The 27,558-nt window shown below is 39.8% G+C and overlaps 1 protein-coding gene across 3 annotated transcripts in view; it reads left to right on the top strand.

The window, feature by feature from the left end:
- Nucleotides 1-14,824: 14,824 nt before the first annotated feature.
- sphkap (SPHK1 interactor, AKAP domain containing) overlaps nt 14,825-27,558 on the top strand; it is a 120,565-nt gene continuing 107,831 nt past the window's right edge. The window contains exons 1-2 of one of the 3 annotated variants that reach the window (XM_032545473.1): nt 14,825-14,936; nt 15,031-15,092. The gene's annotated coding sequence lies outside the window, so the exon portion shown is untranslated. Of the gene's footprint in view, nt 14,937-15,030; nt 15,093-21,761; nt 21,841-27,558 lie in introns of those variants that run through there. The other 2 variants (XM_032545476.1, XM_032545474.1) reach the window with 2 other exon arrangements.

Below are 27,558 nucleotides of genomic sequence, written 5' to 3'. Positions count from 1 at the left end.
TACTTTACGCTCGCAGTGTTTTTTTGGCTTGTGCTCCATAATTTATATTAATGAGTCTTTTTATAGACCTCTTTTTCCTCAGTTATGGTCAGTTACTGCAATATCCTTGGAAAAAAGGAAATTAAATTCTCTGTAAAACCAATTCTCTAAATAATAATATATCACAGAGCAGCAGAAAACTGCAGCCCTAGATATTGTTTCAGTCTTTCACTCTGATTCATGTCCTGTGCCTGGCTGAAACTCTTCTCAGGTGATCTTGTTAAATCTCCACACGGTGTCAGAGCTCATATTTTAAGTGACACAAAGCACCAGCTTCCCTCACATGTAGACGCTATTGTGAGAAATGACGAGCTGCAGCCTTTAGGAACATTACAGCAACAGACTCCAGCTCACCAAAAACAAAGATGAGAAGGAATCTAACTTACACTCATGAAAAAATTATGTCACCCTAAGAAAGCCTGTGTTTTGCTGTTTCACATAATGTATGATTACAGTTATGATTATTTATTTTAGCATCAATTTAGCTTTGCAGAAATAATTGATGTGGAAAAGTTATAATTAGGTTACACCTGCTAGTTGTATTGCTATATGTTTATTCTAAGTTCCTGTATATTCCCACCAAGTTAAAACTATTTGGGTTACATGTACAAGGTTGGACATTGTGCTTTCCAGCCAATCTTGGGTTATTGCAGTAATTTCAACCCCGCCGTTGCAGGGAGTGCAATTAATCTGAGGGGAACTGTCGTGTTCTGTGTTTTCTGTGTGTTAATTTCGAGTTTTATGTGTCCTTGAGTCTCTTCGTTGTCCTGTCCTCCCCTTGATTGTTCCCAGGTGTGTCTCGTTCTGTGATTACCCTCTGTGTATTTAACTCCACCTGTGTTCCTTGTTCCTCGTCGGGTCCTTGTCTTGCTATTGTCAATTTGTTGTCAATGTGTGTGCTGCCGGTTGTTTGGACTGTGCTTTCTTCATTAAATTCAACTATTCATCCTACCTGGGTCTACAGCGTCTGCCTCACCACCCCTCACCACCGCTTCATGACAGGAACTCTTTTAAGAGACGGTAAACTGCAAAAATAACTTGCTAGATGTTGAAGTTCCAGTTGTTATGGATAAATGGGCAAATATATTTACTCACAGGACATTTAAAGGACTGCGTACAATTAAAATGAGCAATAAGATCCAAGCTGAGATTTTATATTTTAGAAATAAATACATACGGAAATAACCCTGACTTCTTAAAATGTAGAAAAAAAAAATCTGGTGACGAATAACTTAGGACACCTCGTCACTTATACTTACTTAAAATGGCTGAAATCACACAAAGTCTTGTCACATTCGCTGCACATGATGAGAATATTCACCATTTTGAAGAAGATTTGTCCCATTCTTTTCTTGGATATTCAGTTTCGGTTTGGGGTGCTACCTGACTGATCAAATGAGAGTAAACACTATTTTGAGATCAAAAGAGCCCTTTAAGGCCTTCAGGAAAAAAGAAAGAAAGATGGAAACAGCTTAAATGTTTGGTGAGGGATTTAAAGAGATCTCGAAAGAGATTATCATCTGTTCCACTTTCCAAACTACTTTTGATAAGAGAACCTTACTTTAAAAAGTTTGAACTATCCTTTTTAAATAGAGGTTCTTTCTTGATATTTGTTGCTCCATAAACAAACTCTTTTCTCCTCCTGCCCCGAAGCCACAGATAAACGGATACATATGTTTTGATGTTTTCAGCTAGCATCTTCAGACTGTGCGTGTTTTTGCAGACAAATTTGACTTTTTAATGAGACATCGTCCTTGAACTCAACTTCGTGTCACAGCTTGCTCCACACATGACTGAGAGAGATTTGAAAGTTGCTTTAAGGCAGCAGACGATAACAGGAAACATAGAGGTAGCACTTGATCCAAATGGACTGTTCCCATGAATAATAATGTGTGTGTGTGAATTATTTAGATTTTACAGGCAAAGACAAATTTCCTATCGAACAGCCGAGCTTTCTTCACCTACGAGCAAATGAGAGACTTCAGTAACTTCAAGGGCAGCTAATTACAGAGCTCTGGATCAAAATGTCTGTAAGTCTTGATGAGGAAACAATTGTGAATCAGTTAATAACAGCCATTACCAATGTTCTTCTCTAAAACTTGGATAAACATTTCTCTACCAAAGAATGTTTAACATTTTCTGTGCTTACACTAAAAACACCCCACAAAACACAACTATGTGCATTATTTTCACCAAAATAGACTAACCAATCACAACTGAGTTTAAATACAAATGTTCTGCTTTAACTTTAGAGTTTAACACAGATACAGAAAAGGGAGGGAGCGTGTTGCATTTTGAATGACAAATATAACACATTCATATTCATTAGTTTCTTTTTTACTCCCAATTATCCCTTGGAGTCAGTTTTCAAAGATTTTGCTAGATATTAAATACAACATCCACCATGTTTATTGGCACAGTTTGTCCTTTAATAATTTCAAATGTTTTTGGTAATAAAATCTTTGAGTTTATTTATTCAGTGTCAGAAAAAAAATCACATTTAAAAGATCATCATATATTTGGTTGGTTGTTTTGTGTTTTGTACAAAATCAACTGGGAACCATCTTTTTTAATTAAACTCATAATACAGATTTTCTATAGGGTTTAGTTCTGGAGACTGAGATGAACATGAATTAATTTTGTATCTGCTGAACTGTTTCCATCTTGCTTTAGCCAAATATCCTGGATTACTAAATTGTTGGCCAAATTATTATTTAAAATGTCCCAGTATGTCACAGAGTTCATGATGCACTCTAGAAAGGTTGCAGAGTCTGCTTTTGTTTGACTTTTCTTTGTTTTTCAAGTTATGCTGAGGTTATAAAATCCACCACTATATTTTAAAAAGTATTCTCACACGCCCATAAATCATTCAGTTCAGCACTGTCAAATACTTCTAATGCCACATGTGTGTAAAATCCAGCACCCAGGCATTTATACTTTTTCTACTGACATTTGTAGAAGAACTGGTTGCTCTCAGTGAAATCCACCATCATACCATGACAAAGTTCCACCTCAGCAAACAAGTTCATAAGAAGTGATTTGAAATTACAAAATCCATCTTTGAAATGGACGACTATTTAAATATCACAGCATAGAAGGCCATAGCTTTATGCAGTCAGAAACTATGGACCTCCAAACTTCACATAGCCTTGAGATTAACTCAAGAACAGTGTGTGGAAATGAAACGAGTTTTCAAGGTTGAGCAGCTTTACCCAAGTCTTATCTCTGAGTGTAAAGCAAAGTTTCACATCTAGAGGTGTAACGTGCATCACCACTGGACTTAAGAGCAATGGAGACTTGTCTGCTGGAATGAATCCTGAACATAGACTAATATTTGTGGCAAACTTAGAACTCCATATATTTGTGATTCCCTAATTTGCTTTTGCTTTGTAATAATAAGATGCAGATTCAACCCTTTGACACTGTTTTCATTCAGTAACAGTCCTTGTGACCTTTTGCTCTGATTACCTCACAATTCCTTGTCAGTGCTCTGACATTTTCTAACCTAATCTCTCTCTGTGTTCATTACAAGACTAAGAGGGGTGAAGAACAAGACCTGGAGCTCCAGAGGTCAAGAGGAAGTGTGCTGGGTTTTATGTCAGCGAAGGGAGGATATGAGCATATTTTTTGTTCTCAGGACTGAGGATTTTCATATTTTGTCATGTTCTGTGTTTTCTGTGTGTTAATTTCGAGTTTTTGGTGTCTCTGTGTCTCCGTGTTGTCCTGTTCTCCCCTTGATTAGTTTCCAGGTGTTTCTTGTTCCCTGATTACCCCCAGTGTATTTAGTGTCACCTGTGTGTCTGTTCTTTGTCGGGTCCTCGTCTAATGTGTTCCGAGTCCTCCGTGTTCGCCATTCGTTTTAACGGTTGCTACCGGCGTCGAGCCCTGGTTTCTGCTCGGCCGTGCTGCCCGTTGGTTGGACTGTGTTTTAGTTATTAAAATCATTTATTCATCTTACCTGGGTCTGCTGCGTCTGCCTCACCACCCCTCACCCGCAAGTGTGACATATTTACAGCTGATTCTGTCAATGATGGTTTAAGGAGACCCTTCAAGAGACAGTATAAAAATTAAAATGTTGTTTTTAAGCTTGTTTTTCAGTTGAATTATTTATTCTCTGGGATTTTTTTCATTCACTGTGATGGTTGGAAAATAGAATACGCTTATTTCAGATTAAAGCCTGTAACAGAGGAGAAGGACGGTGTCAATTTAACAACCCATGACAGATCAATCCTTTCCATTCCACTGTAAATGAGAGCCTCTTGGAGGTAGATATATTACCTATTTAATTTCAACATCATTTTCATTTTAATTATGCAAATGTGTTTGACCGTTCTGATTATTTCTGGCTCCATTTATTTCAGTGTCTGGCACCAAGTTAAGTGTGACTGACTGGTTGGAGGAAGTAAACTAGAAGGGTCTGATGACTGAGAAGAAGAGGTCTCTTCCATCATGATCTCAGTGTCACAGTCATTTGTCATCAGACTCATGAGTGATGCCTGCCTTGCAGCTTTTATTGTAACCCTTTCTCACTGCATGTACAAGTTGTAAGGTAAAACTTATTGCAACACAGTTTTGTTTTAGAATTACACTTTTCCTGTTAAATCTCATGGCTACCTCCAGATTTTACGGCATATGTAGAATGGATGGCAAAAAATTGATCTTTTATTACCGTAGGATTGAATGCAGATGAAAACAAGAGACAAAAATAATGATTTTTTTTTTCTAATCTTGGAAGAAAATAACAATCCACATTAAGAAATATTGGTTTTAACCAAATCAATAGTGCCAGTTATTGACCCCAACTAACTGATGGTAAAAGAGGTGAAAAGATTCCCAAAACTCACTGCAGCAAAGAGTAGCATCTTGGCTTCTTCATCTAACCCAGCCATTAGATGGTATGGTATCATGTGGAGAAAATGTCTGCTCTGTCTTACCATCATTAACATCACTAACCTAATGCATGTGATTCTTGTTCTTATTTGTCCAGCCATGATCACCTATTTTTAGGTTAAGCTTACAGTGTGACGTGTTCAAAGTTTTTATATCGCCCTCCAGGGTCCACTTCAAGCCTCAGGACTTGACTGGTCTTTCATGCTTTTGATGTTTCCCTGCTCCGGCACATCTGAATCAAATGGACGCATTTCCTCCTCAGCATGATATTTCAGAAGCCCGGTAATCCCTCATTTATTTAATTCAGGTCTGTGAATGGTGGTTTCCTGACTGAGGACCGGGATTGAGAGCGACTGCTGAAGTTTGGTCAAAGTAAAATCAAAGAGTTTTTTCCTGTATGCTCCCAAAATGCTATGGGAGAGGACTAAGTGCTGCCCTACTGCAAAAAGGGGGCTGTACCAAATACTAACAGCAGCTTTTCCCTGGTGTAGCTCCCAAATAACTGGTTGGCATGCAAGTAGTCTTTAATGGCTGTTGTGGAGACTTTGTGACCCCGAGGCAGCACTTTTTGCTGCCGGTCTCCAACAGTGAGCACTTTTTATCCATCGAACCGAGGAGCTTTTTAAACTGCACTTCTACTTCTGTCAGAGAGAGAAACAAATGTTAGCATTAAAATGCATAATCACACACAACGTAAAAAAACACGTTAGAGTTCAGACTATCATTTTAGAGATGAGCTCTAATATAATGTTTCTTGTTTTTATGTATTCATGTTTAAGCATTTGATTAACCAATGTGAACATTTTGACAGGGGACCAAATAATTCAACCAAGCACAGAACACATTTTAAAAAGACTGGAACTGGTGGGAACCAGACTGGTCACAAAAACGTTCTTGATCAAATGAATTGGGGGGAAAAAAGGAAGTTTGTTTAACTCAGACAGTGACTGAGTTAAACAAACTCAAAGTTTCACTAAACTCTCTGAGGATAATCAGCTGCTTGACTTCCACATGCCAAACCCTGATGTCCACAGGTCATCACCACTGGTCCAACGACAAATCCTGTCTGTTGGGCAAAGACATGGCAAGAAGGTTTATTTATTAATAATAATAATAATAATAATAATAATTTTTTTTCTCTTTTTTTCCGTCAGTTTTCAACTTGTCCATACACAATTCAAAAAGAATACACAAAAAAATACACCATACTGAAAAAAACAAGACTAAACTAGTACAGAAATATATAAACAATATTTCCATTAAATTCCAATTATCAATGGCAAAAGCACAAAAGCAAGTAGTGAGGGTGAGAAACAAAGGTATGGACTGAGGCGATCAGGCATGGTTGAGTGCAAAGGTCAAAATCCATGTCTTTGTGTCCAGAAAGCAGAGATGAATGTAGAATTCACAAAGGTTGAGGCACAACAAGAAAAGCAAGGTCATAACCGAGAGATCAAAAAACTGGCAGCAAACATTCATACACAGAACTGATATGGATAATTTGGCCTTGTTTCTGTGGCTGCAGGGAGCAGAGCACAGGTGAGAGGCACCAGGCACAGCTGGGCTGAATAAACTGCTTAGTGTCTGACATGTCAGCAGGCTGGAAACAAACAAATAGGTTGAAACGTTGCAGAAATTGCTTTTCATAATTATGTAACTTCCTGTCACCAAAAGAGGGATGCTTTGTTGTGAAAGGCCCCTCTACACAAAGTGAATGATACAGATTTAGTGATAATTAAATTATTATTCCTTGGAGTCTATAGCCTCCTACATTTGCATTGTGCTTTGCCATGTATTTGACTGGTTTTATGTTCACAATTGAAAATTTGAGCTATTCATTAACGGAATTATTTTACACTTTGCAAGAAACATATGCCTTATGCCGAAACAGTGCACATGCTTAAACCCCCAGTAAGCCAAAAGTCTGACTCCAATGTGCACCCGTAAACATCTGTGGATCAGCAGCCCTGAATCGCTGCCTTTGTGTCCTCAGGCTGTTATTACTCTCCCTTTGAATCGATGTTGAAGAAACACACATCTGTTAATCAGTTTGTGGACTGATACCCTGTTTTGTTCCCAGGGAGGCCACACCAGAAGCCAGGCTTTTATTTTATGCCCTATCCTGTTTTGATAAGAGTTAGTAATGGAAAAGTTGATTTGATGTGAGACGTGCCTGCAGAGAAAAGTAGAAAAGCTTCAAAAATCCTTCACCTCCTGCCTCTGTTTGTCTCTGTCTTTGCTGGCACAAGTTCAAAATACACAACTCTAAATAATCCAGTTTGTCTGTACTTCTCTGTGTCCTTGTGAAAAGAGTTGCTCATTTATTTATTTATGTCAAACCAAATATTGTGACTGAGTGACAGCTTAGGGCATGGTCCAGTATACAGAGGCTAACACCAAGTGTTTAGCACCTCAGGAACGATAAAATTTGTTTGAAACCCAAACAGTCCAACTATTAACCAGGATTTATGTAATCTTGGTTATGTAATCGATTAAGAAGCAAACTTTGCTATGAAGCTCAGTAGAAATTGCATGCACTGTAAACAACCGTCCCTCACTGCAAAGAGAGAACAAGATGGCTGTTGATGAGAGCTGCAGGCTTTGTAAGACAAATTTAAGAATCATTGGAGTCCTAAATATAGAGTGGCCAACATGGACTGAACAGCTTTGTTCACTTCCTTCGGTATCATTATTTTATCATTTTATCACAGGAAGACAAAAACAGTGCAGAAACTCAACGTCGCAGTCATAATTCCTCCTTTGTGGAATGACCCAGTTGAAAAGCATCTTGAGAAATTGAGTTCAATTGGATAAATCCCAGTGAGAGCACTGAAGGGAGATGAAATTCGAATGGAATTGTGTAAAACTTTTATGCCTTATGCTCGAAGGCGTAGGTGCTTAAGAACACACCCAGGCACACTACTTGCAACCATGGCACAGTTATACATTAAAACAGTCTGGGCTGGGGCGTGCCGTGGTGGTGTAGGGGATAGCGCGACCCATGTTTGGAGGCCTTGAGTCCTCAACGTCCTCAACCGTCGCTGGTTCGACTCCTGGATCTGGTGACATTTGCTGCATGTCCTTCTCCCTTTCCTGTTAGCCTAGATAGATAGATAGATAGATAGCATTTATTGTCATTGAACAGAATTCAACGAAATTTCCATTGCAGCTCCCGTGCAAAAGGTCAAATATATACAGTAAAAATAAGCAAACACACAATAATAATAATAACAATATATACAACTAAATTAACTAAAGGCACTCAACCACACCAAAGAAGTAGCAGCAGGTCCAATTATGGCAAAGTACAGATGATGTGACAGTGCAAAGTGCAGAACAATATGGCTGTGTGGGGGTGGGGGATATGTATGTGTGACTGCGAGGTTATGATATGTGTGGGAGGGGGGGGCGGCAGGGAGTAATGGCTCTGACGGCTGTGGGGAAGAAACTGTTTCTCAGTCTGTTTGTTGTAGTCCGTATATTCCTGTACCGCTTGCCTGATGGCAGCTGCACAGTCTGTGGCCCGGGTGGCTGGAATCCATGGCTATGGATCCAGCTCTCTTCTTGACCCGGCCTGTGTAAATGGAGTCCAGGTCTGGGAGGGGGCATCCCACAATCCCTTGTGCTGTTCTCACCACCCGTGTCAGTTGTTTCCTCTCCAGTGCTGTGCAGCTGCCATACCACACAGTCATGTTGAGGCAGAGGATGCTCTCGATCATCGCCCTGTAAAAGTTCACGAGCAGCCGTGAGGAAAGTCCAGCCCGTCTCAGTTTCCTGAGGAAGAAGAGCCTTTGTTGTGCTTTCTTCACCAGGTGGGAGGTGTTTGTGTTCCAGGAGAGGTCAGACGTGATGTGGAGGCCCAGGAACTTGATGTTGTCCACACGTTCCACCACTTCTCCATCTATGAGAAGGGGAGTGTGATCCGTCCTCCTGGACCTTCTGTAATCCACAATGACCTCCTTGGTCTTCCCTGTGTTCAGCACCAAGTTGTTGGCTGAACACCACTGAGTGAGCTGCAGAATCTCCTCTCTGTAGTGGGTCTCGTTGTTGTCTGAAATGAGACCCACTACTGTTGTGTCGTCCGCGAACTTCACGACTGTGTTGGTGGGGTGGATGGCCACGCAGTCGTGTGTAAACAGGGTGAAGAGAGCTGGGCTGAGCACACAGCCCTGCGGCGTGCCTGTGTTGAGGACCAGTGGGGACGATGTTGAGCCACTTATTCTCACCACCTGAGGCCTGTTGGTGAGGAAGTCTCTGATCCAGTGGCACAGTGAAGCGGGCAGCCCCACCTCGAGTAGCTTCAGCACCAGCTTGTCTGGGATGACGGTGTTAAATGCTGAGCTGAAGTCTACAAATAGCATCCTGACGTAGGTGTTGGGATGCTGCAGATGGGTCAGGGCTGTGTGCAGAGTGATGGAGACAGCATCCTCTGTTGACCGGTTCGCTCTGTAGGCGAACTGAAGGCTGTCCAGGTTTGCGGGGATGAAGTCTCTGATGTACCTCAGAAGAATCCTCTCAAAGCACTTCATGATCACCGGGGTCAGAGCGACGGGCCGGTAATCGTTCAGGCTGGTGATGGACCTCTTCTTCGGTACAGGGATGATGGTGGAAGACTTGAGGCACTCAGGAACCATGGCGAGCTGCAGGGACAGATTGAAAATGTCCAGAAACACTCCTGCCAGCTGGTCGGCGCAGGTTTTCAGCGTCTGGCCTGACACCTTGTCCGGTCCTGGAGCTTTGTGGGTGTTGATCCTCCTCAGGGTGGACGTCACCTGATGCTCCTGTAGGACGAGGGGCTGGTGCTGCTCTTCCAGTTGGGGTAGATGTATGGCTTCTCTGCTGCCCGCCGTGTCAAAGCGGGCAAAGAAACTGTTTAAGGTGTCAGGCAGGGTGGGGTCGCAGCTGGTCAGCTGAGTGCTGTGTTTGTAGTCCGTCATGGTTCTGATGCCTCTCCACATGCTTCGGGGGTTGTTGTTGATGAAATGTTCCTCAATCTGCTGTTTGTACTGGAGCTTGGCCTGCTTAATACCTTTTTTCAGTTCCGACCGGGCCCTGCTATAAGCCAACCTGTCTCCAGACCTGTAGGCAGCATCCCGGGCTTTCAGCAGGGCCCGTACTGTGCTGTCCAGCCATGGTTTCTGGTTTGGAAACACTTTTATGGTCTTAACAGGGAGGACAGCGTCGGTGCAGAACTGAACATAGGACAGAACAGACGATGAGTATTCCTCCAAGTCTGCGCCGTCCCTGAACACACTCCAGTCTGTATGCTCAAAGCAGTCCTGAAGTGCAGAGGAGGCCTCCTCAGTCCAGACCTGAACTATTCTGGTGGTCGGCTTAGTTCTGCAGGCCAGAGGCTTGTAGACAGGAATCAGCTCCACTGAGATGTGGTCAGACATGCCCAGATGTGGAGCTGCTACAGCCTTGTAGGCTCCGGGGATATTGCAGTAGACCTGGTCCAAAATGTTATTGTCTCTGGTGGGAAAGTTTATGGATTTGTGGAATTTGGGAAACACAGCCTTCAGTTCCACGTGATTGAAGTCCCCCGCCACAACCACGGCCGCCTCCGGGTTGGAGTTCATCTGCTCGCTGATCAGGCAGTACAGCTCCTCTAATGCTAACTTAGCATTAGCCCTCGGTGGTATGTAGACGGCCACGATCACAATGGACGAGAGTTCTCTCACCAACTTGAAGGGTCTGCATTTCACCGCCAGATATTCCAAGTCAGGAGAGCAGAATGTTCCGACAGAGTGTGTGGCTGTACACCAGGCATTGTGTACATACAATGCCAAACCTCCGCCTCTGCCCTTACCCGAAGCTGCAGTCCGATCCGCCCGGAACAGAGCGCGCCCCGTTATCTCCACCGCTGCGTCCGGGATGTTGTCATCCAGCCAGGTCTCTGTGACAACAGTCGCACAGCTGTCCATCCGGCGAGAGATAATCCGGAGTCGCATCTCGTCGATTTTGTTGACGAGGGACCTGGCATTGGCGAGGAAGAGGCTGGGGAGGGCCGGTTTATGAGGGCTAGCTTGTAGCCTAGCACGCACGCCGGCTCTCTTACCCCTCTTTTGTTTGCGCTGCCTCCTCCGTCGCCTTGGCAGCAGGGGGGGAATGATCATAGTCCCAGGTGTTCGTAGCAGCTCTGGAGGAATAAAGTCCAGCTTGGTGGGTGTGTGAAGTCCAAACTGTGTTCCTATGTCCCACAGTTCTAATCTGCTGTAAGTTGTCACGGCTTCCAGTAGTGTGTTGAGCAAAGACATCAATAAAAACAGGCTAAAAAAAACGAAAACACGGGAGCTACGAGCCGCAGCGTCTACACGCGCCGCCATCTTGTATCCTACTTTCAAAAATAAGGGACACTAGAGCTCACAAAAAGCCCCCCTAGTGGGGTACAAAAAAAAAAACAGTCTGGGCTATATTCATCATTTTGCTCAAGTAAGGTAAAAGATCACTTGCGAGTTGAGTCCCATATTTTGAGATAAGTTGTGAGTATTAAGAGCACAAGTCCAAGTCAAACTTTTGATGTTGACTTGAGTCACCACTTCTGGTAAAGAAATAAGAGACTCTAACTCTCCTTCTGTTGTTAGGATAAAAAAGACCCTCTGCACATGATATAATTAAAGCAAAACATCATACTATGCAGCTGAACCTTCAGTGTTGATGTAATTTCTAGTGAACATGAAGAGACAGATGTTTTCCAGCTGAGTGCTGTAGTTGACCTTGTTACAGAAGGGAAGTCGGAGATGTACAGCAGGGTGGAGGACCAGAGGGAAAACAGACTAAAGAGAGGAAAAAAAGCTTAAAGATTCATGCTGTCCAGCAAGTCTCAAGGACACATTAGTGCACCCCATTACCAAACCCGCCTCCTATTGACTCTTGCTACGACCAATCACATGTGATTACTGTCTCACAGTTAGACACAGCAGGTTTTGCATCATTCTGCATTTTTGTCAAGCTCCTCATGAATAAAAAACAAAATCTGAAAATCCTGGCTCTTGGTAAAACTTTTGAAACACTGTGTTGAGGTTACAGTTCCTGCAGGTAACGTGGAGATTCAGCTCAACTTTTAAGATGATTAAGAAGTTTCAAAACTTTACAGTGAAAACCCTGAACTGTGAAAATAAGCCTTTGACGATTTGCTGCATTTTACATATCATCTACAAGAGTAATGTAGAGTTAAGTCAAATTAATTTAATATTTGATTAAGATACTCTCAACTGAGGGGGAAATTAAATGTTTTGTTTTCTGTAGTTTTGGACATGTAGGATTTTTCTGGAGATACATAGATTAAACTCCAATGCGAATGTTATCTTCTTTAAATCTGCAGCCACCTAAAAAATTGATTTCTTCTGACGTTTTTCTTCCCTCTTTTGTAAAAATCACAATAAAAACACCTTTTACAAAATGCCTGTCTAGCTCTGTTAATAACAAGCAACAGCCGCCACCCTATGCTTTGAAAAATAAAGCCTTTCAGGCAGGTGCAGCAGCATCCGACGGGCCTTATAGACCCTCACAAATGAACGAAATATATGAGGCAGGAGGGACTTTCAGTAACAATGAAAAATGGCACGACAGAGTATGCAAAGCAAAGCACCTGGTTTAACAAACCATCGTGTTTTTGAGACTGAATGAAGTTCTCCACATCTAAAAGAGTCAGAAATAAGTTCACCTTTCTTACTGATTACTTCTGCACTGGTTAAAAATTTTAAATGAATTTTACAGGACAATAAATTAGCTTTTTGTCAGATTTTTCTTGGGATGTTTTTTCTCATCATTGTTGATGCCACAACAGTCATATTAAGTGTTTGAGAGGCTCTGGATATGTTTTACGTTGTTTTGTGCTATTTTTGTACCTTTTATTATGAACAATCTATTCACAATTTGTTTGTTTTGGAACATTAATTGTTAAAATCCCTTCAGTATTGGCACATTAAAAAATACAATTTCACATTCCAAATAAAATACTTGATATAAATGTAAAAAGCAAGACCAGTAAAATACGGTACTGTCGGCTTTACAACAGATTTTAGACTGAGTATCATCTACTGGCCTGCAGTGAAGGAATCAATCCACTCTTTCCTTGTCTTATTTTTGTCTGAAGAGGCTCAAATCACTGGGAGCCACCTGCAACTCAGCAGGAGGTTACTGATTGGTGTACTTTCTGCTTCTCTTCAGTATCCAGGAGGACTGCCTGTAGGAAGCCATTTAGGATTCAGAACATATGGGCAGAAACAGACTTTTGTTCCTGTGAAATATCTTCAGAAATGTCCGTAGTTAGTTCTTCACCCCACATCTGGTAGTTGTTGATCAAACTAGATGTGACAGTGAAGATGGTAACTAGGGACAGAAGATGCAAATTTTGGCAGCTTGAGTTCTGCTTTATTTATTTCCTAAAGAATTTTTAATACAATAACTACTCAATTGAACTCAACTGATCAAAGCAAGTTACTTACTGCTGTTTATATTAATATCTTAATATGGGGGAATTTATAAGTTCTTACTGGTTGTGTTGGTTGTCAAGTTGCCACATTTTGCATCATCTACTTTGATTAATTGGAAGAGGTAGGTAGTAACTTTTAAGCATCTTTAACAAAAAGGAGTGTATGTATTGGAAACTTTTAAGGACAGAGAAGCAGCAAACGTCTCTGGTCCTTCAGCGTCCATTAGGAGAGTTTGTTCTTGTTGGCTCCAAGCTAGTTAAGGGGCTTAACTATCTGATGGTTTTTCAACAGCGCAGTCAAGCTTCCTTTTCCAACACCCTCGCCTCCAAAAATGCCACATTTATTACATGTACCATTATCACTGAAAGGAGGCAGAGGAGACCGAGACGTAAATGTAGAAACAACATTAGACATACAGGTGGGCGGATTGATCCAATATATTGATGCTATCAACACCAAGTTGGTATTGGTATCAGACTGATACTAACATGATAATATTTATACTTTAGTTTCAGATTGTCTCTGTACATTTTTTATGTTATTTTTGTATGGTAGTTTCTCAGTTCTGCCTCAAAAAAGATTTTGTTCAGATTTTTTATTTTTTTGTTCCATTTATCATGTTCTTAAAGTATTTTGTAGGCACCTATAAACTTTGTCCAAATTCCTTTGTTGGTTTTAAAAATAATAATTCAAAGTCAAAAACATAAAAACACCAAAAGGTCAAAAGTTTCATGATATACAGTACAGACCAAAAGTTTGGACACAACTGTGTGTCCAAACTTTTGGTCTGTACTGTATATCAAAAGTAAATAATAAAAACTACCAGTATCAGAATTGATAATATTAGCTCTGTACTTGGTATTGCGCACCTCCTGCAGCAGAGACAACAGGAAGTGACACAATGTACCTTGCCCAATCACAACCAATCTTGCAACACATCAGCATGGAAAGCAAGAGGATCCTAACCATGGCTTAGTATTCTCCAGAAGGAACTATTGTTTCTAGTTTCTTCTATTTTTTGCTCAGTAGATTGGAATCTTAATGAGGATCAAACTCTAACAAAGCAAAGACGAGCTTTGCTGTTCCTCAAAATCTCAAACTGACATAGAAAATATTGAGTTTGAACAGCTTTTCTTAAAAAGGTCAAGCTGTTAGTTTGAGAACCGCTCTATGATTTCTCCAACCGGAAACACGTTCCTGCACCTACACCACAGGCTGCTTATCCTCAGACCATCTTAGAGTTTATATAATCATTTTAATTCACCTACAGTAGATGGTAAATTCAAGCTAATGCTCTGTGTTACGGATGTAACCGGGTGGTCTGTAACGGTGTTTATATAAAGTGGCTGTAAATTCCCACCCGTTTCTGGCCCTCGAATGCATCGTGCCCCGTTTCCCCACCTTCACTTCCGTTTGCAGCATTGTCGGGCTCATTAGTGCGTATATAGACACCAGGTGTGCCCGCCAAGTTTAGAGAGTCGGATCCATTGCGGTGTGCAGTTGGATCTGTTGGATGAGCGCTGGCGCCGTGCTGCGCCAAGATTTGGATCCTGCACATTTGTGCTGATGGTAGGATAAATGGATTTTTGTTATCTGTGCAATGTTAGGTCGCTTTTTATATTGTTGCTACTATCTTCTGACGTGCTTTCTAATTGCTTTTTAGGATGCATTTCAGTGGTTCTTTGCTGCAGCATCTGAGGGTACGCTGTTGCGTGGCTGATTAAGGTAACAGTTTTTCATCTTGCCTTGAGTGGTTTTATTATTGTCAGCAGACACCTTACCTTTATTTTTGGTATTGCAGATTGCTGATGTTGCATATTGTGCTCTCACCTGGGTGCATTTTTTTTAATGCTTTGGGTTAAATTAATAGGTTGAGCTAAAGAACTGGAGTTGTAGCACAGGCTCCACAGAACCAAACTGTCAGTTCGTATTTTGTTTTTGTTTTATGAATTAGTTGATTGGGCGCAGCGTCATAGGACTGGGCTGACGCAACGTGAGACTTGTTTTTTTGTGTTTTGTCTAACATTATTTTGTGTCCTTAATTTGTGTGGTTACTAATTTGGTTTGCAGTTTTTTGTTTGTCTCAAATTCCTTCTAGTGTCCTGAGTTGCTGTGCTCTATTGGGTTTTAAACTAGAATGTCTATTTTTAATATTGTAAAAGAATGTATAAATAAAACATATTTTGTATACTATTTCTGTTTCATCATTTTAAGCCAGACCTACCTGGGTACTTTTAATTGGGAGACTCTAGGCTACTTGATGAGGTTTAAGAAGTCTACCAGTTGGCATTAAGGCCACGTCCTCTTGTCACAATCCGGGTTCTTCCCCGTGTTACACATAAGGTCTCATGTAGTTGTTAATTTTGCTTCCAGGTAGACTTTGTCACTGCTTCCTCTAAAAGCACGTGATATTCATCTTAACATGAATCCACTTTATTTCATTCTGAATGATCTATCTGGCAGACCATTAACATAATTGATTTAATTCAGTTAGCCTTTGTGGTCCTAATCCCACAATATCATGTTCATTTGCATATCTAAAATTTTTTTCTAATTGCCTACATGTGCATCTTAATGAAAGCTATTGCGTGGTGTGTCACTTTAAGTTATACTTTGGCAAGCTTATAAGAAACTAAATGAAAACGGAGCAGATAGCATCCTCCCTGCTGTGCACACCAGGAGATAGTCTGAGCCAGTAGCATAAAGCTTTATTGGTTTTTCTCTGCTGGGACTACAGTGCACGCTTGTGGAAAAAGTATGTGTGTAACTGCAGACCCACAGAGAGAGCTGACAGCAAGGTTAAGAGGTGATATTAAATATCTAAGAGCAGTTCCAAGCTGTAGGGCACATGAAGAAATTAGGGAGAGGTGAGTGATGCTGTTTTACTGTTTTCAGTTTGAAGGCAAGTGATTGCATTTGATTTGTGTTTATAATGGATTTTGTGAATGTTTAATATGACCTCTGGTGCCTTTTAGCAATCTCTATCTATATCTCTGTCCTGAAGGATGTGACACATTACTGCAGCTTGGATGCCTCAGCTGGAGATGCATGAACTTGCTCTGGGCCATTCCTGAGGTCAAACTTCACCATATGCTCAGCTGCTTCTGCCCTCTTGTTTTTTGCATTTCTTTCCAGTTTTTAAAAATTGCAAACACACTAGTTGTTTACATGGTTTAATATTTCTTTAAAATACGTAGTATGAAGAACACAGCAGCATAGTTTGTAGACCTAAAACAAACATGCAAAAAACCTTATTCCTTATATTTACTTCAAATGGAGTTTCCTGGTTCTAATGTGGAAATGGAAACAGTCCGATGAAGAAGCCAGAGACCGATTTTCTCAACCCTCGTCCTCACATTTCACTCTCCTGCATGTTTTAGGTGTTTCCTTTCTGACTGAAATTAGTGGGTGGACATCAATGCACTTGCACATCTAAAAGATGAAAGACTTTTGGTACTGGGAGACACTGGGCTAAACAACCACATAAAAGCAACACATCCTGACAAAGTCTAAAGAAATATAAGAAACATTTGTCTTACAAAAGCATTTTTGTAGTTGATCAAACCATGATGAGAACTGCTCTCTATAAAGGCTGACAACATGAAACTTAAACAGGGGAGATGGATTTTGTTGATTCCTTTTAAAGAGGCATTTAGAAATTTCTGATTTTACAGTAATTTACTTTTAAGAAGCCAGTCTGGAAGGATTGATTATACTTGGGTAGTAATTACTGAAGGATGTCTTATTTGTTGATCTGAACACAAACTTCAAGAAATATTACACTTTCTCATTGATTTTGTCAGGAGATGGAAGAAAGAAGCAGAAAAACAATTTACTTTAAAAACATTCCTCACAAACAAACATGTTTTTTTCTACTTTCAGTTTTTTTCTTGTTCTTTGTACTGAATATACGTAGTTAGTTATCTGTATAGTATTTGTAAATCTCAGACGTGCAGGAAAGATATTTTGTGTTGTAGTGAAACGAATTCTCTCCATGTTTGCATTTCTGACTAATTCAATAGAATACATCTGTTTATATCAGGATCTTGTCTAATGGCAGATTTTTATGTGCACATGTTGCTTAATTTGCTTAATGGATTTTTTTTTTCTTTTTAAGAAAAGGCAAATATTGTTTAGATAAAACAAAATTGTCAAGACTTGAAAATTACTTTGATGCTTGCCATCCAATCTGACGGAGCCTAAACTATTTTACAATAAAAGAATGGCCAAACATTTAGATGGGCAAAGCTGGTGAAAACAAATACTCCCAAAATTGCAGCCGTAATTGCAGTTGAAGTTGAAGATAAATAAATGACGCACATTTCAGCTTTTTATTAGTAGATTTTTAGAAACATCTTATTTTCCTTCCACTACACAATTATGAATTGGAGTTGAGTTAATACATAAAATCTTAATAAAAAAGTGATTTTTTTGATTTTGACTGTACCATGAAATACTACGAGAGGTCTAAGGAGTCTGAATAATTTTGTAAACTCTGTACATATATAAATACTTAAAATAATTCAAGCGGAACATTGCTGAAGTCTAATTTTCTTTAAAGTCACCATTTTTTAGTACATTTAGTTCAGCCCTATAAGAACTGAGATTTATATCCTTTCATGGCAGCAGAGATACTAAGTGCTTTTTACGTTGAAGATGTGCAGCAGCTTTTACAGCTTTTTGTGTCGGTGAAAGGACAGAAGTTGTCTGCTGGCTGGACTCTCTCCAGACTCTCTTATCAGCAGCCACTCTGTGCCGGAGGCTCAATGAATGGATGGATGGCACATAACACTTATTCTAAAACGGTCCCATGATGAATGGCCCCAATTATGACCGTGACCTTTCTCTAGTGGTTATTCAATATTTCCCTCCCAATTCCTGTCAAAGACTTTCTGTTGGTCTATTTACTCTTCGGCTCCCTTGAGTCCAACCGTCTCTTCCATCCTTTGTTATTCATCTGTCTCAGTGGGGCCAATGTGTATGTGGTTGGTTTTCATAAAAAATTACAATCATAATAAAAAAACATAAATTTTAATTCAATCAAACACAGCTTTGTGGCAGAATGACAAGCTCTGATTTGTAGTGATCCAAGAGTTTGACTTTTGTTCCCCTAAAATACAGTATCAACAACTGCATTGTATTACAAGCGTCATAAACAGGCGTCATATTTAGATATGTACCACTGTTTTTGTTATGGAGTTAAATCTTCATCTTAATCTTAAGACTCTTGTTTTACAATATCCTACAACCAAAGAGCTTTTATTTACTGATCAGGCAGGTGTTTATGAAGTGACTATGTCTTGACCAGAGCAACTCAAATTTAACAAGTGTGTTATGTCGAATTTGATGTTAGATGCAACAGGCAAACCTTGTCATGAAAAGGAAATTGTTCAGGAATGGCTGGACAACAAATTTCTATGTAAGAAATTTGTTTCTCTAAAGAACTGTGAGCTACAATTTTTGTCTGATATGTATAAATTAAATTGTCAAATTACAAATGGTAAGAAAGGGTCAACAGCAAGAGAACACGTTGCAGGCATTGAATTGACAAAATTCTTCTAAGAAAAAGAGTATTTTAAGTAAAAGCTGTGAGAAATTGTTCTGTCAGGAACTGGATCATGACTAGGCCTGTCACGATAGCAAATCTTGCTGAACGATTGTCTCAAAAATTATTGCGATAAACGATAATATTGTTTGAAGACCTTCTTACACTGAAAATGACGTAATAATGCATGCAATTTCTTGCCAAAGATAGATGCACTTTATTTTCAAAAGAACACTAAACACTGGAACTGATAAACAAAACAACCAAAAACAAAAATAAAATGGATTCTCAGTCTCCATTAATAAAAAATGTGTTTGAATAAAAACTACATAAAGCCAAAGTGGAAATAAATACTGCATTCAACCAAAAGAGGGCAGATTATGAAGTCTGTATATTATGTTGCCCTTCAGTAATAATTAGATTTAAATAGAGAAGATGGGCACATCGACTACCTGATGCAGTAATTCACACTACATGATTTTTTACTCCTATTTTTCCCCTTACGACGATATTAAAACGTTGGTCTTTCTAAGATTGTGTGGTGTGTTACTGTAGATGTTGTTGCCGCTCTGATCTAAATCAGGGGTTTTCCCCGACAGGGAGCTTTAATGCGCCTTGTTGAATGTGACAGGCAGCCAATCAGAAAGCCAGGATTCTCCTCTATGCTTTCTGAGGGGAAATTATGGAGGGGAATCCCAAACAGCTGACACGACGCAACCCGAAGTCCGGCGGACATTGGAGATGATATGTGGAAACAACATTAATGTTTATTCAACATGCAAAGAATATAGAAATGACAAGAGGAGGAGTTGGAGCGAAATTGCTACCGCAGTTGATAAACCCAGTAACTTTTCAGCTGTTCTTCGTTAACGTGACATAAATAGGTTGCAATAATTTTCATTCAGTCAGGACTTTACACTGACACTAGCCACATGCATTGCAGGTAGATTGTAGTAGAACATTGATTAATGCCTGGTTTTAAAATGAGTTAACTGAACTTGTAGCCAGTATTTTGTTGGACACCACAGGGCAGGAACGAACCCGATCGAACCGTTATACCTAGGATCTCTGTCGAATAATGTGTGGTCCGTCAGGTTTTGAAAATAGGCCGACAGCTCTAAGATCGTGTAGTGCGTGCTGGGCTTTACACTAAGGAAATGAGGAAGGGAGGAGTCAGTGGAGAGCACCGGAGTTGAGCCCTTTTTCATTCAGTGTCATTAGCTGAAAGAGAAAAAGGTCGGAAGAGACGATAATGCCGATAATGAAAATGACGTCGATAGTTTTAATTTATCGTACGATTAATTGATTTATCGTTTATCGCGACATGCCTAATCATGACGTATACTTTTTCACCATGAAATAGAAACTTTTATTTTGAAATGCAAACTGTTTTTGCTTGAATCCTTTGGGCAGCTGCGTCAACAGGTGATCTATTTATGTAAGTAAATAGATCACTTGATCTGGGGCAGGTTAAGTGTGCAGCATTACCTAAGTTAGTAAATCCCTTAAGATAGAAAGTGAACCAGTCCAGCACATCTCAAAGCTCAGGGTTTAACCAGAAGTTACTCTCCTGTACCATAAATCTTGCTTCATAAAGACACTTTCTGTGTAAATTATGAGACAAATAATGTCAGCATGATTTAGTCTCCAAAAATGAGGATTTTAAACTAAAAATACAGAAAAAGAGAGATTTTTGCACTGTAAACTGTTGACATTTGGAAATGTGACACTACCAACCTGTGCAAAACAGCCAAAATAATGAACGTATGTATTCAGCTTCCTACCCGCCAGTTAGCCTTCTGTTGTTTTTTGTCAAAGAAAGAGGCAACTGTGGACGTGCTTCTGTGTCAAGTGCTAGTTGTCATTACGCTGCTTACTAATCTACTTAAGTCTTCACTTTGTGTCACGTGTCCGTGAGTGTGACTGTGAAGCTATTAGGATGGACTGGAAACTGTTTTCTACAGCAGTTCTTAAATGTGTTGAGTAAGGTGTATGTCACCAAAGCTGCTGTTGGACTGCAGCCACTATTTTCCTTGTAAATGAAGCAAATCTCTAAAGCAACTCGTCTCCAAATGGATTCACTGTTTACACACATTAGTGAGGGATTTAAACAAGAAAGCACCTGTATGCATAGGTGAATCAATGAATGCACTGTATTTTAGTTAGCCAATTATCCCAATTATTTTTCTAAAATAGAAAAAAAATGTTAAAATACCAGTTATGTCACTCATGTCTATTTAAAGACAATTATCTTGTCTTAAGCTTCTGGTTTTACATCGATACTTACTTCAATGTACATTTCGAAGAACCCTGGTGGAAAGAGTCTAGCAATGTTACAGGAGCACCAGCTGAATCACTGCATGGAAACATAAGTAACAGTATCTGGCAGTCAACAATGTACGAGTCTTCTTGATTCTTGACAGAAGTTAAGTCCATTTATATTAACAGAAGTTCTGCATATGTACACACAGAGATGGATGTTATACCAAAGGTTGAAGCTATATAACCAAAACAATATCTGCAGGTTTGGAAGCAAAGTCAAACTGAAATGTTTGTTTGTATAAAACATAATTAAAAACAAAAAATGCTAGAGAGGGCTGTAAAATGCCACACAACTAAAACGAGACGCCAGGAAAGCAGGTCGTTGCCTCACAATCAATCCCAATCTAACCTCTGTTTTCTGCTTGTAACTCTCTGGTGAGCATTTGCTGCCTAGCACCCGCTCTACTCAGCAGGGATTAGACACACAAAGACGCCCACACCCACCTTCATGTGTGTACACAAACCAGCACACTACACAAGCCTCGGAAAGTAGCAGTGGACACAGCGGGAGGCCAGGGGGCTGGTTCTGAAAAGTACAATTTACAAAGAGGGAGACGGCGCTCTGAGTTGGCCACAGAGGCGATCTGATCGACCCTAATGAGTGTGGTGAGTGCTTTTGGCCGTTCTGTAATAACTGTTGCTGTGGGATCTACTTTCTCTGAGAACAATGGCGTGAATGAGGTGGGTTGGTGCCTTAGCCTTCACTTGTGTATGTGTTTTGCATTTTGAGTGTATGCACTCCTTTTTGTTAAAGCTCATTAAGAACAATGCTGCAATCACATTCAAGTTCACATATTTGTGTTTTGCTCACCAACAGCAGCAAAATCAGCTCGTTGTTTTGGCCCCCTGTTACCATCAAATCAGAGTTTCACAAGAGTTGTTGAACTCATCACACCATATTTCAAAATAAACTCCAGTTTAACAGCCATATCCTAGTGATCCTTTACACAGGCTGAGTAAATTAGAAAATCGTAGAAAAATTATTTAGTAATTTAGTTGGTTAGTAATTTAGTCACAGGATAAAACTTAAACAACTGTAATGCACACAGTGATATATTCAAAATATTTATTTGCTTCTTGTTAATTCAGTCTTTAGACCAAATGAAAATAACTTCAGAAGAGAAATGTTATATAATTGCCTGCACAGTCCTGGAGAACACTGCTGATTTGACAGTTTCCCAGCAGATAGTTGTTGACATCCTCCATAGGTTTACCCAAAAAAGCCCAAAAGTGCTTCACAAAAAATTGAGAGAGCATGAGCAACAACTGGCACATTTCTTATGCTGTCATTTTGTAGACAGAGACACCCTCACTTTTAATTTTATGCACATTTAAACATTGACTCTGCAGCTTTAGACCTTTGTGAAATATTTTTTTTTTTTTATTATGTTTTGCTAATTTTCAAATGAAAAAAAATTAAAGCTTCCAGCTGTTCATTCTCAAGTTGACTGCCCCTGTCTGGTATGCTAATAAATTACCCAGAGCAGTAAAGTGGATGACTACAGAGGAATCTTGCTGACTCCGACATTGTCGGGCCTCTTACCTTCTGTCTCTTTGACAAATGTGTGCATGTGGCATTTTGTGGAGCAGCAATCAGAAGAATGGTTTGAAAGTCATGATATACTTTTTGATCTTGCAACTATACAGACCATGTGAGACAGAGTGATTGTGCATCAGTAGCACTTGCTACAAATTTTGCTTAGACAAAGTATTTCTCTCACTAGTTTGGGTATCGAGAAATTATTTTTTAATGGTTCCAGCTTTCTGTATTTATGTTTGATATGAAGACTTTTGTTTGTGTTGGTTCAACTCTGAACAAGGTAATGCAATCCATTTTTGCTTTGTGCTATTAGTTCATGTGAAAAAGTTACAGGCATTAAGATTGCAAGCAATTATGGATTGATTTTGTTTTCATATACATCTCAAATATACTGATTATATGAGAACAAAATCTAGTCACTTTTGACATGCAGCAGTGTACATTTAAGATACAAAAACACAGGAATAACAACCTGCCAGGTATGTAAAGAAAGTGAATGTTTGTTGAAGGTGTAATTTAGATCTCTAGGTGGTTTGTACACATGAAGTAACTTATCTGTACGACACCAAAATTTACTAAAGTATAATGGAGAGAGTATAACTTATATAACACAATTCTCAGATTAGTTGTTTGTTTTTTTTACCTGTGGAAGCTGCAAGTTAAAATAAAAATGAAAACCTTAAACTGTTTTAATTAGATTTCACATGTCCTTACAATAGATTTAAAAAGTTAGCTAAAAGCTCTTTTTGGTTTTTCTTTGTTTCTTCTTAACATGGCAGGCAAACCTGCAACACATCACAGAAGAGATGGTGAAGGTGCTATACCTACACCATGCAAGCTGCCAAATCTTGAAGAAGCATGTGCCAAACCACATTTTGTTTTACCACAAGTGAACATAACGTATTTCGCTCAGCTACAAAGTTTTCACCACAGCCTTCTACAGGGCGATAATGAGCTGGTTTAAACACAGTCTACTAAAGAGAGAGGTGGGAAAAGAACAGAATATCAGTGTGTTTTAAATACTTGTTCCTGACAGATAAGGCAACCCAGTAGAAAAACAGCTTCTTTACTGCATCAAATTACAGCTAGCCATGCTCTATATTTTTTTTCTTCTGCTCATGATCCAACATTTTTCATCCGCTTCATGTTTGGCACCGATGCCTGACTGGTGTAAAGGAAAATGATTATTTGTTGGCGCTTAATACAGTTAATCTACGACATGTGTAACAGTTATATACAATACTCTTATTTGGAACAGGTCTCGTCTGAGATGCGGTAAGCAGACAGAGCAGGGCCCTTTGCCTCCCCCACACTAGAGCAATAAATTTGCATTCCAATGGAAGTGGGGACTACGGAGGTGTCTGTGAAATCTCATCTTAGGACGTTTGGCGCCAGGGATCTTCCGTATCAGGCAGCGATGGGCACGAAGTGGTCCGCCTTTGCTTAGATAAAAAAAACAGACACCTTTGCTATAAATCAGGAAGTCACAACTTTCTTTGGGGGCCTGAGGGAGTTCTAATTGGTCGAAGAGCAGAACGCCTTCTTTGCATATATTAAATAGGGAAACGCCTCTTTGGTTAAAATTTCAGGGCAGCACCGGAGAGGGGCTGAGAGAGTTTTTTTTCATCTTTTCTCCACGAGGGCGCCTTTGTCTGTCTTATATGTTTTGTGTTCATCTGTCTTCCCTTGTGTGTTTTTATTTTCATGAGAAAATGCATATCTCTGTATCTCTGCAGCTTTGTTGTCGATTGCTTTGTATGAGATTAAACTCTGTGATCTGTGACGTCATTCTGTTTTATGAGGGGCCGTTTAGGACAAAATTTACGTTTTGTCTCTCACACACTACCAAAAACTCTCGCATACTCCAAAAAAGTAGCCACGCACACTCCAAAAAATTACGTTTTGTCTCTCACACACTACCAAAAACTCTCGCATACTCCAAAAAAGTAGCCACGCACACTCCAAAAAATTACGTTTTGTCTCTCACACACTACCAAAAACTCTCGCATACTCCAAAAAAGTAGCCACGCACACTCCAAAAAATTACGTTTTGTCTCTCACACACTACCAAAAACTCTCGCATACTCAAAAAAATTACATTTTGTCTCTCACACACTACCAAAAACTCACGCATACTCAAAAAAATAGCCACGCACACTCAAAAATTACTCACGCACATTCAAAAAATACTCAAATTGCGTATACACACACTACTAAAATGTCACACACACACACACAAACGTTAACTTTCTCGCTCACATACACTACTACCAGCTCGCTCACATACACACTACTAACAGCTCGCACATTCACAAACGTTAACTTTCTCGCACACATACACTAACAGCTCGCACACACACAGACGTTTATCTCTCACATACACAAGACTAAAGTTGAACACACACACAGTACTAAGACTCGTTTTATGTATGTGTGAGAGCGAGACTTTTTATGAATGTGTGAGAGCGACACTCTTTATGAATGTGTGAGAGCCAGACTCTTTTTGAATGTGTGAGAGCGACACTCTTTTTGAATGTGTGAGAGTTGTCACGGAAGAGGCGGGGCATAATTTTTGGATCAAACTGCGCATGCGTAGATCCTAAACTATAAGTTTCGATTGTTGACTCACTGTATGTTCTATTACTTAGTATATTTGTGCTTTTAAATATATATAGAACGTTTAACTTTCTTGTAGATTAATTGTGCTATAGAAATAAATGAATCTGATTGATTGATTAAAAATAGCAAAATTGCTGTAGTACAATCTGTCCACTGGGTGCCAGATTGTAGCACTGCGGGCAGTCGTTGAATCGTTTAATGCGCCTGTCAAAGTGCTGGTTGCCTCCGGAGAAGATAGAATGGTGTTTAAAATGGCAGCTGCCTGACCAATTCTCTCTCGTTTCGAATTAGAGTTAGCCATGTTCGGTATAGCAAACTCTTTCTTCTTCGGCACTAGTTGGCGCCGGTTAATAATTCCTGTAATACTGGCACCCAGTGGACAGATTGTACTACAGCAATTTTGCTATTTTTAATCAATCAATCAGATTCATTTATTTCTATAGCACAATTAATCTACAAGAAAGTTAAACGTTCTATATATATTTAAAAGCACAAATATACTAAGTAATAGAACATACAGTGAGTCAACAATCGAAACTTATAGTTTAGGATCTACGCATGCGCAGTTTGATCCAAAAATTATGCCCCGCCTCTTCCGTGACAACTCTCACACATTCATAAAGAGTGTCGCTCTCACACATTCAAAAAGAGTCTGGCTCTCACACATTCATAAAGAGTGTCGCTCTCACACATTCATAAAAAGTCTCGCTCTCACACATACATAAAACGAGTCTTAGTACTGTGTGTGTGTTCAACTTTAGTCTTGTGTATGTGAGAGATAAACGTCTGTGTGTGCGCGAGCTGTTAGCAGTGTATGTGAGCGAGAAAGTTAACGTTTGGGTGTATGTGCGCGAGCTGGTAGTAGTGTATGTGAGCGAGAAAGTTAACGTTTGTGTGTGTGTGTGTGACATTTTAGTAGTGTGTGTATACGCAATTTGAGTATTTTTTGAATGTGCGTGAGTAATTTTTGAGTGTGCGTGGCTATTTTTTTGAGTATGCGAGAGTTTTTGGTAGTGTGTGAGAGACAAAATGTAATTTTTTTGAGTATGCGAGAGTTTTTGGTAGTGTGTGAGAGACAAAACGTAATTTTTTGGAGTGTGCGTGGCTACTTTTTTGGAGTATGCGAGAGTTTTTGGTAGTGTGTGAGAGACAAAACGTAATTTTTTGGAGTGTGCGTGGCTACTTTTTTGGAGTATGCAAGAGTTTTTGGTAGTGTGTGAGAGACAAACGTAAATTTTGTCCTAAACGGCCCCTCATACTGTTTCGCCGTACTTTTGCAGCCGTGATGACATCCGCTCGCGACCCGGCTAACAGGAGGAAAAGGAGAGCCATGCTTTTCCAAAATTTAAGCTAACATAATAACTTTCCTCTTTAACACTGGAAACGCTGTCTCTGCCAGCACTTATTGCCAATTCGGTTACAAAAATCTGGCTGCACAAGAGACTCCAACAGATACCTGTAGTGGAACCTAGTAGGCGAGAATGGAGAATTTTATGTCTCAGACTTTGAGCAGACGCCAGAGGCAGATTCAGATTTTAGTCATGCTTCTGCTTCCAATGAAAACCATACAGTGAATCTGGTTGTGACACCTGGCACCATCTGCATCTTTAGAATTAGTTTGAAAGAATTGGCTGCAGCTGTGAAACTAATAATTCATCTAAACTCGTACATAGTACATGGTTAGAGGGGCATTTTCAACATATGTACAAATATACAAAAATTATATATATATAAGATTGTCAAAAATTATACACAGCAGAGGTTTCAACAGTGTCATGATGATAACATAGTTGGGACGTTGTTGTTAACTTCAACGTTTAATAGATGACGAGACAAAGTAGTTGGGTGTAAAATCACAATAGTGAATCCAATTTTTAGGAAAGGGGATCAAAACGTTTTGCTGATACCGAGGGATCACATGTTCCTCTACTTACTCTGGCGTTGGAAAAGATATGACTATCGAACCAAAGTATTCAATGCTCTTTTGTTCCCGACTGTGGAACCGTGGACTTCCCCTTGCTGTGGTTCTGATGGGAGCTGGGTTGTTTCGTCCACATTTTGTTTTAGCAGAGTATATCTTGATGAGGTTAAATTAAAGGATATAAGAATCGTGTATGATCCAAGCAAGAGCAAGTCAAGTGGAAATCGTCTGGTGTCAAAACTTC

The sequence above is a fragment of the Xiphophorus hellerii genome, chromosome 18 (genome assembly GCF_003331165.1).
Source record: "Xiphophorus hellerii strain 12219 chromosome 18, Xiphophorus_hellerii-4.1, whole genome shotgun sequence".
In the NCBI taxonomy this organism is placed as follows: domain Eukaryota; kingdom Metazoa; phylum Chordata; class Actinopteri; order Cyprinodontiformes; family Poeciliidae; genus Xiphophorus; species Xiphophorus hellerii.
The sequence above is the reverse complement of the archived record's forward strand: the minus strand, read 5'-3'. Positions and strand labels throughout refer to the sequence as shown.